This window comes from Anopheles arabiensis, chromosome 3, assembly GCF_016920715.1.
Source record: "Anopheles arabiensis isolate DONGOLA chromosome 3, AaraD3, whole genome shotgun sequence".
In the NCBI taxonomy this organism is placed as follows: domain Eukaryota; kingdom Metazoa; phylum Arthropoda; class Insecta; order Diptera; family Culicidae; genus Anopheles; species Anopheles arabiensis.
Window position 1 is genome coordinate 95,299,660 of NC_053518.1, and position 15,373 is coordinate 95,315,032.

At 48.7% G+C, this 15,373-nt stretch overlaps 1 long non-coding RNA gene across 1 annotated transcript in view; it reads right to left on the reverse strand.

Moving 5' to 3' along the window:
* The window catches only part of LOC120902376, a 32,197-nt gene extending 17,322 nt beyond the window's left edge, over window positions 1-14,875 (reverse strand). The window contains exon 1 of the long non-coding RNA XR_005739408.1: window positions 14,772-14,875. This is a non-coding gene — a long non-coding RNA (uncharacterized LOC120902376). The remainder of the gene's footprint in view (window positions 1-14,771) is intronic.
* Between the last annotated feature and the right edge of the window lie 498 nt (window positions 14,876-15,373).

Genomic DNA, 15,373 nt, shown 5'->3' on the forward strand with positions numbered 1-15,373 from the left:
CGCCGTACCCCCTACCACTCCCCTCTCTACCCCTCCTCTTCCATCATACGGCCAAAGGCTGAAGTGGAAAATTGCCTCGCTATCGATTTTTCTAGACAACGGGCAAAGTTTTTCTTGCTTTCTTTGCAGCCTCGTTCATCGGGTTGGTGCGGGTAATAGGAATTTTATCGTCCTTTCATGCAACGCGCTCGCTCACTCACCCTGACTCTGTCACCGGGTTGTTGTTTTTTTTTCGGCAAGCGCAAAACTCTGGAGGGTATGATGAAGATGAAGATGATGATGTGGAATCTGATAAGTTCTGGGAGTTTCGGCGCCCGTGACCAAATCTTGCACGAATCGGTAAAGATTGCCTTTGGCTGACTGACCCGGTGCATCGCTGTCTAAGTTCAAATCAAGGCCCGTGTGGGTGGGTGGTAGGTTCACCCTTCGGGCATATTGTTCTTCCTTCTCGTTCTACGCACCATCTTCACTCCCGTAGTAGAATTCTTTTTTGAACAATCGATTTTCTGGGCCAAAAACACGATGCGAATGAATGAAGGTGCAAACAGACACTACCGGGGGGACTCGTCATGGCAGGGACAATTTCCTGTGCAACGAAGCGACGATTTGATAATTTCTCCCCAGAACAATATCGACTCTTCCTGCTTTTCTTTCTCTCTGGGGAAAACCAGAAGAACGTGCTTCCCGTGGGTCGATTTGTCGCACCAGCACCGACAACTCTACGCCCTGCGGAGGAATAAATCGAAGGCGGCAGATTTTTATCATCGCTACCATCGCTGTTGTCCATGTTCTCTGTGTGTGTGTGTGTGTCGGGTCTGTGTGTCTTTCGCTTTTCCTTCTGCTGCCTTTTGATCATCCATTATTTTCCAATTTTTCCAAACCTGAACCAGAAGCTCATCAGCAAAACCTGGTGACTGGCTGGCTTGGTGAATGGCCTGGCGTAACAGGCCTCTTTTGGGTCGCCGACATGCCATCGCCAGACAAACGCTTATTGTGGTTTATGATTATGGAAAACCTTCTCATCCTGCGAAAGCTCATCCTGTCGGTGCTTAGCTAGGCGAGGCGGCGAGTGTTTTACTTCCCGCTGGCCAGTCATCCACCGAGAGCGGTGGGCGATGAGGTTTTATGTATGAATTTATGTTATTGCGATTTTATCTAAATTAACTTTCACAAGATGCTCGCTCTTGCGCTACCCTCCTTTTGTACATCATATCCTTGCTGGTTCTGGGGCACAGGCAGAACAAAAAAAGCCCCTTCAACTCCACCATCCTTCGCGCCACCATCCAAACCGAGAGCGAGTTCTTTGCTTTCGTTCGTGATTATTTATGGCGAAAATAATTGTTACTCCCGAGTAATGCTTCGATCTTATCTGCCGTACTTTCTCGGCCGACGATTTCGACCGAGAAAGCGAGACTATGCTCCCTCTCCCTATAGAGTGCACCTTCGGTTCAATTGCCATTTCGATGATTGGTTAAATTTTTATCCGACGATAACGGGATAATGTGCACCGTCCTGCCCGCCCTTGGTACTACCAATTTTAATGACTTTGAACGCCGAGGAAAAAGAACTCATCCATTACCATTTTTGTCTCATAAAGCTCAAGGACACACGTACGAACACAATCACACATCGTTGCATCGATCGCCTGCTGCTTCCAGTGCACAAAAGGGAGCCTGCGTTTGTGAGCGTTCTTGAAAGGGCACCTTCAGCCCTTTAAAACTAGTTTGTAATTACGTTATCGAAAGTATAATTGATCGCCAGCAACCAACCTGACTTGCTGTGCACTGCTAGTTGCGTGGCAAAGCACCGTTTGGTCGGTCGTCGAATCACGAGCGGCTATTTTGTACAAAGTAGCCTTCGACATTGCAAGCTTCATCGCGAAAGCTGCTTACCTTTGCTTCCTTTGGAAGTTCAGATCCCACTTAAGTGCTGATAAGTTCCCTCAGCTCCAAACCATTGCAGTAGTGGGTCAATCAAAACTTCATGCCAAACCATATACAGAATGGTAACGATTTCCCGAAGGAAACACCGCACTTAATCAACAATCTCCAAAACAGCCATAAATAGACACAACAGTTCGCCCTCTCACGGGACTTTCCGAAACAGAAATGCAAAACTAGCCTGGGCCATGCGCTTCTAGCAATGGAGCTACACCGCAGACACATTTCCAAAGTCACATCATGTGTTCCCTTTTAATCAATTCATTAGACTTGTCCCAAATCGAATTAACATCCTGACATTTTCGGCATGCTCGCGAAAGAACAACAAAGCCTCACGTCCCACGGACCTCTGGCAGCTCGGCAGCCCGGCAGCCATGCCAATGCAGTGCTGAAAAGCTTCCACTAATCTAGGCATTAATAATTTATCCTGGCCGAAGAAAGGTACAGGTCGCAGTACCGAAGCCCGGTACATCCCTCATAACTCCACTGAGACAAACCGATCGAGGAGGAGTGAGAGAGATAGAGAGAGAGAGAGTGAGAGAAAGGCCATTTCCTCTACCGAGGGACACTGCTCTACCCCTACCGAGAGACAACTCTTCCGTTTTTGCACATGTCATCATCATTATCATCGTAGTCGTCGTTGTCGTCGCCGTCGTCGTTTTCGTTGTAGTCGAGCAGGACTACGGTCGTCGCTGTACCCTGGCCCGGTGTTCCGGTTCCCCGAAAAAGGTGCTTTTCCTGCTCCCGGATAAAAGATAATAAACGCTGAGATTTAGGGAATTTAGGCTAACCTAAGTTTGGAGTCTGGCCGGTGCCACCCTTCCCTTAGGTCGCTTTCGATAAAAATCCCTGCGGAGCATCTTTTGATTCTAACTTACCCATAAAATGAAAACTCTCTTTCACTCTCTCCCTCTCTCTCTCACACACACACACTCTTGCACGCTTTGTGTGGCCCTGCCACCAAACCCAACTGGAGGGTGTAATGATTCCGTGGGAAGGTTTCGGCGAAGGATTCACGAGGGGCAGAAATTATGAAAATTGGGGACATTTTTCAATGGTTCAGCGTGTAATTTAATTTTCTCTTTTAGGCGTTCGGAGTTACTTTTTTACTGTTTTGTTTTGCCCCTCTGCAACCGCTCTGTCATGTCTGTTTCTCTCCCTCTCCCACCAAACCTCAGCCTTTTTGCGGTATCAATAACATCGCCCGTTTAAACTAGAGATCCTTAACGCACACCGTAGTGCGACCACACACAAAAAACACCAACCCACACCCAGCACACACACCTCGGTTACGGGGACATACAAAGAATAACCGTACCGTGGTACCGTGGTGCGGGCCCAGAACTTCCCGGGCTCATTATTAGAGCCATAATTTTCACATATACAAACAGAAATTTTAATTAAAAATAATCCCCACTTTCCGAAACACGGGCCGGGCTGTTTTTCCAGCAACCATCACCACCTCGGCCAGCCCCAGGAAGCACCGCCACTGAAACCTCAATTAAACGGCAAAGATGCCGGGACCGGAGCCGGACGCAACCTAACGACTGTTGACGACGACGACGCTGGCGACAGGACCTTCGGTTGGGTGAGCCGGAAAAGCGGCACGCAGGTAATGTTGGACAAACAGGCAAGTAGGCAGACGGGTATGGGTGGACGGGTAAATGTCAGATTGGTCGGGACCTCTCGAAAGCACTTTGAAGAGCGACCGTCCAACTAGACCGTCTAGTACAAGAGGCTTACGCGCGGGATTTCGCAGTCGTACACGCGATTGCCATACTTGCGCAATTAACAGTCCGTAAAAATGCAAATGTTCACATACCGTTGGGAAGGCCTGACGGTCTGACCCTCACCTCCCGCACCGTTGCGACCGTTTCTGCTCGACTTCCTGGTTTTGCGGTCAACGTTCTCCAACCCTCCTGGTGTGCGGAATTTTCACACACACACACACACACGCTTCACGACACGACAAATGTGGCTGGCATTTCACTGCGTTTGGTTGAGCAAAATAAACCTTGGCCCATTCACGCACACTATTTAGCTCACGTTTTTCGTTTTCCGCACAACCGGAACAAGCCGACGCAAACCAGGATGCACGCTACTGCTGCTTTCTACCCACACAAAAACACACACTCACACACGTACCAGCGGTGGTGGTATTTTGTAATTTAGCAAACTAATTTAAAAACTAGCGGAAAAAACTGCTCTTAATTACTTTAATTGTTTTGCATTCGCGCACGGCGGAAACACGGCGGGTATTGTTGCAGATGAGCACTGCAGGCAGTACAGTTTGTCGAACTGTGTGTATGTGTATCAATGTATATGTGTATGTGCTTTATAGGTGTGAGTGTGTGTGTGTATTTGTGTGTGCTAAACACAGTGGTAAGAAGGGGAGCATGTACGCACCACCCTGAAATGAGGGACACATCCGATGTGCCCCGGGTACGCTAGGCAGCAGGATTTCCCATTACACAATGCCATGGGGAAATTTAGCATTTGCACTATTAGCCCACACCACCAAGGAATATTATGTAAAGCGAGGGAAATTCATTTAATTGAGTAAATAAAATGTCTACTTTGTTTAACTACGGTTCACATTTCGGCCCGTAACGATTGGCACTTACGCTCAATGTGCTTGGGCTTTTCCCGTACGCCACCATAAAGGATCAAGTAGAGGGTTTGGCTGCCTTTAAAAGAGTAATACAGCGCTATCGGTCGACGAATTTCGGAAACCATTCCGGTCGTGGTTTTTCCTCCTATCCAATCGTGCAATCGCTACATGAAGTCCGCTACATAAAATTCCCCAACACACACACAAATCCACAATGCGGTCATCATAAAGTCGTTGGTGTGTTGAAACTTTTAGTTACTGCCCACCGACGTCGGGAAGAAAACACCTGCATCGGTGCTGGTCAGTAAAATTGCACCTCCTCACCAGTGCCACACCCTACCAAACCACACCCGAGCAAAGGAAAAAGTTCACTCGCAGAACGTGCTAAATAAGTAGCCAACTCTCGACGATTGTATTCGTTTTGCTGTTATGTTGTTGTAAAATAGCCACACGCTTGCATCAAAATTTCATTCGCCACTAATTTGTGCCGTCGAACAGGCGTGCTGTGGATGCTCGGTTGGTAGCGGGTATGTAAAACGGCCCTCGTCTCCGTTCAACCTTCGCCGGTGTCCCACTGTTTTACCACCTCCACGCGCTGACACGGAATCCTCTTTCCTAGAGTGCCCTGGAGTTTGTGAATTTAAATTGCCGATAGTATAAAAGCATGTCCCTGTCCGTTTCGTCCAGAAAAGTGGACTCGCGTGCCGTCATTGTAACGGCCCGCGCGTTGACGTGAAAAGCCTAATGGCAAAGCATGGTTTGTGGTCCAGAGTCTTCGTGACACCACGCTCCCCACCTTTTGTGCCACCATTGCTTTGTGTTGGCACTTTTTAATGAATCAATTTGCCGAGGTTCCCGGGAAAAATACGGGTCACAGAACTGCCACAACTGTTACCCACAAACGGTGCTCCCGAGAATTTCCAAATCAACCTAGAAATGGAAGGATTTCCATTAGCTACAGACGTACACTGACACACACATTCATTCATTCTTGTCGTGCAACACACATGTCTAGTTTCGCTAGGGCACTTACTGCACAACAAATCCGATCGAATAGAACAACGTGTTTCAATTCCACACTACCGCGGGGCAATTTTAGTTTAGAATTAATAGCCGTCGTAAAACCGCGATTGCAGCTGCAAAGACGATTTAATCGTCCCACACAAATGGCACTTACAACTTTTACGACCACCCCATCACCCAAAGGCGTGTCTGTTGTTGTTGTGTTGTGCTCGGAGGAAATCCGACACCAGCTGACCCTAAACAACCATCGTCTCGCTGCTACCAGTTTTTGCCGCACTGTCCCGGGTCGACACTGGACGTAAACTCAAAAATCGAATAAAGATTAAAATAAACGCACCGCTCGTTGCACAAGCCCTCACACTTTACTGTCTCTTCTCGCCCTCATCCGCACAGGACCAATTGTCGCGCCCGAAAAGTGTGGTGTGGAAAAATAAATTCATAAATCCCAAACCCAACAGGAAAACGGCAACGCAAAACCAAAACAGAGCCAGAGATCCAGCGCACCGAGCGAAAAGTACTCCCGAGAGTGTCCTTACCCTTAAACGATCTGATGGCAATAAATTTGCCAACTAATAAAAAATTTCTCCCACCCTCACCGCACACATCGCACATCGGTAAATGCACACAGGAGACACGAAACAGGACACTCCGGCACATTACGTTCGCTGCCTGCTGCAGATCTTTCCTTATCTTCTTGGCCGGATAACTTTGGGCTTCCCGCCGTTCGATTTGTTCGGGTTTTTCTTATGCCCATCCGGGCGCCACCTACCCGCTCGCCCATCGCCGAGCCTTTCACCGTCACCGAGCCGATAAGCGCTGGCCGCCCCTCCCGTTCCCGGGCGTTGCGGGCGTTACCAAGGACTTTAATTTTCTCGCTCGATGCCACGCAAATGATAAAACTATAAAATTACACCCTCCGTCAAATGCATCCATCGTCCCGTTTCTGTGCGTACGTGTGTGCCACGTCGGGTCGGGCAGGGCGTACGATAGTGCACCACCATCACACACACCCGGGGCCCGCTCCTGATCCTTGCGGCCAATAAAGCAAACAGGCGGTGGGGTTGATAAACTACCAGACCAACCGGGCAGACCCTTGCCCTCCTCCACCCTTTGCCACCGCTCCATCGCCCAAACGGTGCAATTATTGGCCAGGCAGTTGATTCCCTGCAGCCGCGGGCTAATTTTTCTGGTCGAACTTTATCTCGTTTCCTTGCACCATCGAGGGCAGGAAGTTAGTGGGATCGTTTTCCCTCTATTCGCCACACTTTATTCCATCCATGTCCTCCCATGGGTTCGGAGCAATGTACAACTCATTCTGCCTTTCGATTTGTTTCGTTTATTTTTTTTTCTTCATTTCATTCTTTTCTTTTCCTTCCCTCCCAGCCCTCCCGCCCAGAAGGGATTGGGCCCTCGTCTACGACCAAACACTCCCCTATCAGCTAGCTAGCAAATAGAAAGCAGCAATTCGCCCCGAAACTGTTGTGCAGTGAAATCGATTGTGACTCTGCATTTGCGAAGGGGCGATGCTACACGCTTACGTGTCAAATTATCCCAATCCCGAGCTCTCGCTGGAATTTTGTTCCACCCGAACGCTACATAAACATTCATAGCCATAAAGCGGCGAGACACTGAACTGCGTTTGTCGGGGAGGGATTTTCAGTACGAGCTGGTTTTATCGTTTGTTTGGTTTCTTACAGTGCCGCTTTGCAAAATGGCAAAGTTTCGTCACTCAGTGGATTATAATTTGACTTCTAATTCTATCTCGACACACCCTGCAGCCTCCCCGCGGAAACTGTACCCTGCTTGTTTGTGTATTCTGCGCTGCAACGCATCGTAGGAGAAGAATTTTCGGGGAAAAGGAGCAAACCAAAAAAGAAAATGCATGACGCTGCGAAACCAAACGAAACATCCCTTCAGAACGCCTTCCCAACGAAGCATTTGCGAACAAAAGAAAGCGAAGGGATCGATTTTTCGGTACACCATCAGTCAGGCAGTCGAGGAGGTTACGGAAAGGTCGAACGAAAACGAATTATTTAAATGCAACTTTCCCACAGGCGCTTCGAAATTACTGCCATTTACATAACTTTCTGTCCGAAGATGTTGCTCAGCCATATGGTTGGGCCCAACTGCGTACGAAACGGAACGGTATCCCAAGCTTAAAAGCTAAAGTTCCATGGAACTTGTTAGCTTCACCGAGCGGAGAGGCTTCTTTTTCCCCCGAGGAGCAAAACACTACCATTCAAAGGACATCTCGTTTGTGGCGAGCGACGTGGAGGAAAGCTGTCCACCAGAACCTAGTATATGTGCGTTACGTGCAACGATGCCAACCACTCTAAATGGTTTGGGAATAGGGAACGCTACAAGTTGCCAAGTGCCTTTAATGATAGTCATAACGAGCTTTCATCGAACGATCCATCGGTTGGTTGTGGCCGAGATATAGTTTTGTTCCCAACTTTTCTCAATTATTATATCACTCGCATGCGTACATCGCAATTATCTGCTCGGCTCTGCCCCCGGCGGCAGGTCCGAAAAGAACCTCCGGAAACGTCACATCCTTACCGGATGCCTCGATGCACCACAATGGACGCGTTGATTAGAAGAACAGAAGAGCTACATCCGCAACTTGATCACGTCCTCGGGAGCTCTAATCATTCGCCATGATTGCACTGACCTTCAACATACCCCGTCCAGTATCGCTCGGTCCTAACGTGCGCTCTGCTTTGGGAACTTTGCTGTCTCGAGCTTTTCCAATCCTTTCCCTAGCCCTTGCTCGAGCGATGATAATAAGGTCTTCGGTTTAATTGAACGTCCCCTCAATTAGGTGGCTGATTTATCTTTTTCTTCGTCATCGTCGACCGGCAACCAGCATTCCCGTTACGGTGGTCTTTCTATCTCGTACCAACACGAGCTATTAGACACTATTGATTATCTCCCGGAGTTACGCCTCAAGGTCGATCGGTTGCATAATCGATCGGTTGGTGCTGCTTCTTGATTTGCCCTCAAGACACCGGAAACTACACTGCTTTTGAACATCAAAAGTGCTCAGTGCTTTGGATACTGTTGCAATCCGTTCAAACATAATCCTTTCGTCCCACATTCAGTCGGGGAAGAAAAGTGTTCAGCATATGGCGCAAGTTTCCGCATCCTAAACGTTTCGCTACGCGCGCTCCAGAACGAACCATAAGGTGATATAAATTTTAATGAAAAATAATTGAGCGAAACTGAACTTCAGCCAAACTTGTGCTGTTTCCAATTCGCTACCTTTAGCACCATATTTTCCCTTCTTTTTTGCATTTCAATCCTGTTGGAATAATTCTACCAAACAATGGCTCACAGCGGGGAAACTCTCCTTTCGAACCATCGGCGCAGCACCGTGCGATTCATCTATTGTTTCATTTTAACCAGGTTTTACGCGGTTTTCATTCTTTCGCTTTCTTTGTGTAGCCAGTAGCGCCATACTCTCCCTCCACCACCCTCCGTTTACCACTGAATGCAATTGTTGTTCTTTCTATAGACACTTCTTTCAAGCCGTTCCGTCTTGCAATATCCAAGAACTCGAATGCTGGGGGACGCGGGACGTGGGCGCGAAAAGCCGCGACGCAAACGCAACCGAGCAAGTGCGGAAAATCGTGCCACTCAGTTCGCGCGTTCGCTTGGCTGCCTGGCCGCCTTGCCAGAGCCGTGGCAGAAGAAAAACTTACTCCCTATTTCCCCATCACACCATCACTTACTCAAGCCTGCTCGTTATAGCACTGATATCATTTCAACGAAATATCTGCCAACTTTCCAGCTCCACTTATACATTATTCCGAGCCTTGCGCTCGCCATACGCGCTCGTCGCGTTTGCTGCCGCCGAATTGAATCTTTTTGCCCCGGTTGTTTTCGCGTCGGTGGGAAATAGTTTTTCAATCTCAATTCCAACGCAACTGGAATGATGATATTTATTTTGCGGTAACATTTTCCACCGCGTCTCAACTTGACATACAAAAAAGAAGGAGGAAGAAAGCCACAAGAAGGAGTGAATGAGTGGAGGGGGAGGCCAGGAGTAAGAATGTTTATCCAAGCTCTTTTGTTCTGCTATTGGCGCTAAATTGTGTCATGGAAAAGTATGATGAAGCTTTTTCCATTCAAACAATTCAAACAGTCATGCCAGCGGGGGGGGGGGAGTCCTCTGCACGCGCCTCTTCCAGCTTCGGTTGGCCTGCGTATTACCCCTACCTATCTGCCCTACCCGCAAAGATAGCAAAACCACAATCATTCGAATGTCATATCGCAAGAAGATACGTTGATTGTCATCCTTCAAGCTCGCAGTGTGTCTTTTTCCCGAAACCCTAGCTTTTGCAATATAAGCTGACATATGTGAATGGTATCCTTGCCGCTTCTTGGTGCTTGTCTTGAGCGACACACACGACGACGTCCTTCCCGGAGCGCTTTCGCTCCATTCTTTCGTGCCGCGATGCTCCTTTGGCGGTGGAGCCGCCACCCGGAAGGACTGGGTCACATGTCAAGAGTGTCGAGATAGCTAAAGTGACAAGCAATACGCGTCGAACAATAACCGAACCACAGTGTGACACACGCTAAGAACGAGCTCACATTAATCTATTTTGTGTATCTTTATAGTTTCTACTGCGCTTACACTAAACACGTACACGTATGACCGATGGATGGGAAGCAGTACACGCTGTATAATGTACTTATTGTCTCGTGAAAGTTGCATAAGAGTCATATAAAACTTCATAGTTTATTATTTAAGCAACGCATGTTGCTGGTGGACAGCGAGCTACATTCACAGTTGATCAACTTTTCATTCTTGCGCGCTGTAATTTCATTCCCATCTCATTGTTTGTTTCGTATCTTGTTATGTTTGCTTCACGGTCGCAACAATGCAACAATCAACCGTTCTTCCGCACACCGAAATCACCGATTCCCGAACAAATCTCTGCCTAACTCAATGAAAAGTCTAGTCATCACGCCGGTTCGGTTGATCTGCGGTAATTTATCTGATGTAGACAGAGTACTCACGAGAATGTAACGAGAAACGACCGGATAAAACTATCCAATTCAATAAACCCCACAAACAGTGAGGGCCAGTGCCAGAGCAGCCGAATAGTCGAACAGCCACCTAAATTAGCCAAGTCGCTCGCTCCTTCGCTGGCCGTGCAGCAGCACCAGCAAAAAAGAGAGAAAAAAAAAGAAAGACGGCGAATGCCGACATTTCGTGCGCGAAAAACTTATGTATGTGTCTACGCCATCTTCTGCTGCATGCAAGTCTTGGCCTGTAAGGCCAGGGCTCCGAAAGTTGGCATGTTCTGGAACGGGGGAAAATCAGGAAAACTTAGTCTCCACACTAAGTAAAACCACACAAAAACCTCAATCGCCCGCGTACTACACCTTCGTTCTTGGCACCCGAAAAATTGGATAATCTTTTCCGATGCTTCTGTGTCTGTGAGGCCGGTCAACTTGAAGAACTTGCCCGGAGGAAAACGAGAGACGAGAAGGACACGAACGTTGTAAAAACAGAAGCTAACACACACACACACACAGGCACACCGCTCACGGAGGACAACGCTTTTTTCCTTCCTGGAGGAAACGATGGAACGAGCTTCTTTACACTGAGATGACATGAACCGTGCAGTTCTTGACAACCGCAACCCACAGTACCAGTACCTTCCGCATCCGTTCCGGTGTCTTCCGGTCCACCGGCCCGCTGTACCCTGGTCAGAGAGGCGCATGTACCACCAGCAAGAAACGAAACGAATTCATTCGTTTGCGCTAACCTCAACAAATAGTGGCAAACTACTACGACCAAGACTAACCTACGCCTGCCACAGCTCCCTTTCTCTCCCCACCTCCTGCCCCGCACTACTACTAGCTAATGTACCAGTGCTTACCGGTGAGGACGATTGCGACTGCCACTGATTTGCCACTGCTTCTTATTCATTCAGCAGCAGCAGCAGCAGCAGCAGCAGTGGCCACGACGAAATACCGACAGTACGAAAAACTTTCATTCGAGAAACGGGAAAATGTCGTTCCTGGAAAAAAGTGCTTCCGAAAACATACACTCACAGGGAAGCGGGCAGCTGCAACCACCCGCTCTGCGAGTTGCCTTGTTTTAGTTGCCACCTTGCGCGTGGCCCTTGCCGCCCGCCACGGAGTACATACGGTGCATGGCAGAGGCTGGCGCTTCCCGTCGAGGAAATTGTCTTCCCACCCAGAATCCACCACGGCACCACGGTTGCACGGCTGCAAGGCTGCACGGTGTGCTGCAAGGACGCAATTTCAAATGGCGGTAGCCTTACCTAGAGCGCACTCACCCCAGCACTCCAGCCCATGCGACCGTGTCAGAATGAAACGAACACACAGTGGAAATGACACTGCGATGCGACGGATACCTCGCTGGATTAAAACGGAAATAAAAAGCGGCTGACCAGGGTCTCCCTTCCGTTCGGGAAAATGAATTCGCCACCCCGTCCTGCCGCACAGGCTGCCCGCAACCATCAAGCGGATGGCGCAACTACTGCACACGCCGCTGTCGGTGCGGGTGAGCGTCAAAAAACTAAACACGTGTTCTTGCCTTGTACACGATGCTGCCGGTCGCAAGTCGCACCACATTGCACCATACGAGTCCCCACGCGTCAGGTGGAGGTGGCCCTGCTTGCAACATAAAGAAAATCCCTTTATTTCAATAAAATAGCGCACGGGATACAAACTCACGGGAAGGAAGCGAATGGATAGAAGAAAAAAAACAACGACCTCTCCGAGACGGCAGAAGAAGGATGGCGACAACGAATAAAATAAAATGGATTCGCATGTTCGGTACAAAAAATCACAAACCACCAACCATCTATGCTGCGGATGGGACGGGAAAGAGAGACGATGTCATATGGCGTTTCTTCCGGGTGGCTGCAAGAACTCCGAGGTGTGTTCCTTAAACTTATTTGAAACAGAAGTATTTGCGTTCAGTTCTCTCTTTTTTCTCGCTCTCTTTCTCTCTTTGTCGTATGTCGGTTCTTGTGCCCCTTTCCATTCCTTACAACTGCGCGCTGCACACAACCAATAACATTAGAAACTAAATTTATTAACTTCCATTTCGCGGTATATACGAATACCCAAAAACGAATAACATAAATCTTTGACCTCGCGTATGTCGCTGTCGCGGTCCCGCGGGGTGGCAGGCAGCAAAAGGGTGGAAGCAAGTGCCGCCGTAAGAAAAGTCGAATAAAAGTGACACCATGCAGCATAATATTATGCTGAATGCTGCGAAGGGCACACACACAAATGGGCCAACGAACCGAACCAAACGCCAGCCAACGTACATGGGTGTTCGAACACCACCGCCGCGCGCTCTCCCTCTCGCCTAGGGGTCGTAATACCGTATAAATCTCCGATTGGCGGAAGCAGGCAAAATAAACCCACCCGTGGAGCTGGCAACTACTAAAACCCAATCCTGCACCATTGCAGTCGATTCGTTTCGCATAAGCGACGTTTTTTTTTTTGTGCTACTACTCTTCTTCTATTTCACGGCCCCTCGCTTTCTTTCCAATCGTCGTACAAATAACGCACCACAAGACATCCGGCAGCAGCCGGAAGCGGGCGGCGCGGGTGTGGTGGCAAATGGCGACGCAAAGATAAAAACATGATGATTGCAAAGTGGAATGCGCGTGTTTTTCACCGGTTTCCCTGTCCCTTTTCATTTTTAAATCTCCCAAATACACGTGTCATCGCTGTGCCGCTGTTGTTTGTCTCCGGTGGTACCCGGCTAGAAGGGGCCGCCGCATGCCGCTTGCCAAGCGGATTTGGGGTGATCGCCCTGGCCCTGGCTGATGTGTGACGTGTAGGCGATGCTCTGTCCCCGGCGAAGGGCGGGAGGGTTGAGTATTCCACGTGCTGGTTTTGTTTTATTATTGAACAGGGAAGTTTGTAATGTTTCGCCAAGGCAGGATGATTCCGGCAGTGAAAGGGATACGCACTTTCTCCGCCCAAAAAAACAGCAGCACCAAAACATATTGCCTTCAAAAAACGGATCAAGAATAATTGCATACAGACGAATACAAACGACCAGAAGAGGGGACAGTAACATGAATCCATCCAATCATGCTTAGGTTCATTAAAAAAAGTATATTATTTTTGGTATTTCTTTCACATGTTCCCATTAATTCGAAACATAACAACATGTAAATAGTGAAAACCAATCATTTTACTTAAATAATTGAAAAACTCCCTCGATTCAAGACGATTATCGACTTTCATTTGACAACAAATCCTTGCTCATCATATCATCGCATAATTTCCTGACAAATGAATCCCATTACACATCCACCACAATTACACTGCTCCACCGATAGCTTTCCCCGCAACACAGATTTATTCAAATGTTGCAAATGCTCCCTCCTCTTTCTCCGTCCCCACCCAAACACAGAGTTCTAGGATAATTACTTAAGTGCACGAACATCACATACTTTATCGCACATTCAAATTATCCGCCGCATTAGCTTGCACAGCTAAACTACAACACGCGATTTCCAATTTACACTTACGCCTTCCCGCTGAACCCCCTTTTTTTGCTGTTTATTCACGCCACCCACTGGTGTGGCCAATGCACACACCTGCACCATCGCATAGCCCACCTGATATGTCACGCTCGGGACGCGAACGGAAACCCAGCAACCGTGAAAAGCGCACGAAACGGAACCAGTCGCAAAACGAACGACTAAACATCGGAGATGTCATCGTGACAAGGGCTGATGGGTGGCTTTCAAGCGGGCAGATTAAACACGCATTCGCATCGTTCGTACACCATTCGTCAGCAACATCAACGTGTTCAGGGCGTAAGCGGTTGAAGCAGGGGACAGGAGGGACGCAATGTGTGGTAAGTGTAAGCAAATATTTCGTTAAACTGCCACCGCTTGTGTTCCACCCGTGTCCACATCCTACCCACCATTCCCAGCGACCCCACGGTCCCCGTTTAGATCCTGCTTATTAATTGCTGTCTGGTGCGAGCTTCGCGCACAACCGGTACCGAGAACGAATGCCCGTTTTCCCGACGCCCGATCCGTTTTCCCATCGAACGCTTGACCAATCCCGAGATAATGGCCACCACTCTCAGCCCCAAACCTCGGTCATCCCCCGCGCCTTGCAATCATCTAAACACGGGCACTATTCGTCGTCGCGCTTCGCGGAGAACCTCACTCACTTACTTTACAATCCACACCGCCACCGGCGGTGGTAGCGGCGGGTTTTGCGGGTGTACAAACTCGGGCACAACCAGATCCTTTCTGGCCCCGTGCTGACGTTCAGCTACTGCTCGCTGACAAATGCTTACCGAATGGCTGGGCATTTAATTTCCATCTAGCCCTCTAGCCTCCCTGTACTCGCGATTTCGCACGGCGGTCGTTCCCGGTTCCGGACCCGGTTTGGTACGCTTTACGACGGAAGGTAAATATTTGGTTGACATGGTTACAAATGGGCCCCGGCACAAACACACACACACACACGCGCGCGCGCGTACACATTCAGTTCATGCTCTCACATAGTACAGCTTTTCGCATCGGATGCTGAGCGAAAACCGTGGAGTGTTCTGACGTGGAAACATCAGGTTCTATGACATCAAAACATGCACCGTGTGCCTTGGAGTGTTGTGCTGCCGAGTTTTTTTTTTTTTTGTTTTTTTACTTTCTCTCTGTGTTTGTATACCATGCCAGCCACGCGCACCACTTTTTGCACCACCAGGAGGGGATGCTGTTTTCCACACCTTTTTTTTAGTGCGCCACACCATGGCACGGCCAGCCGGCCAACGAGA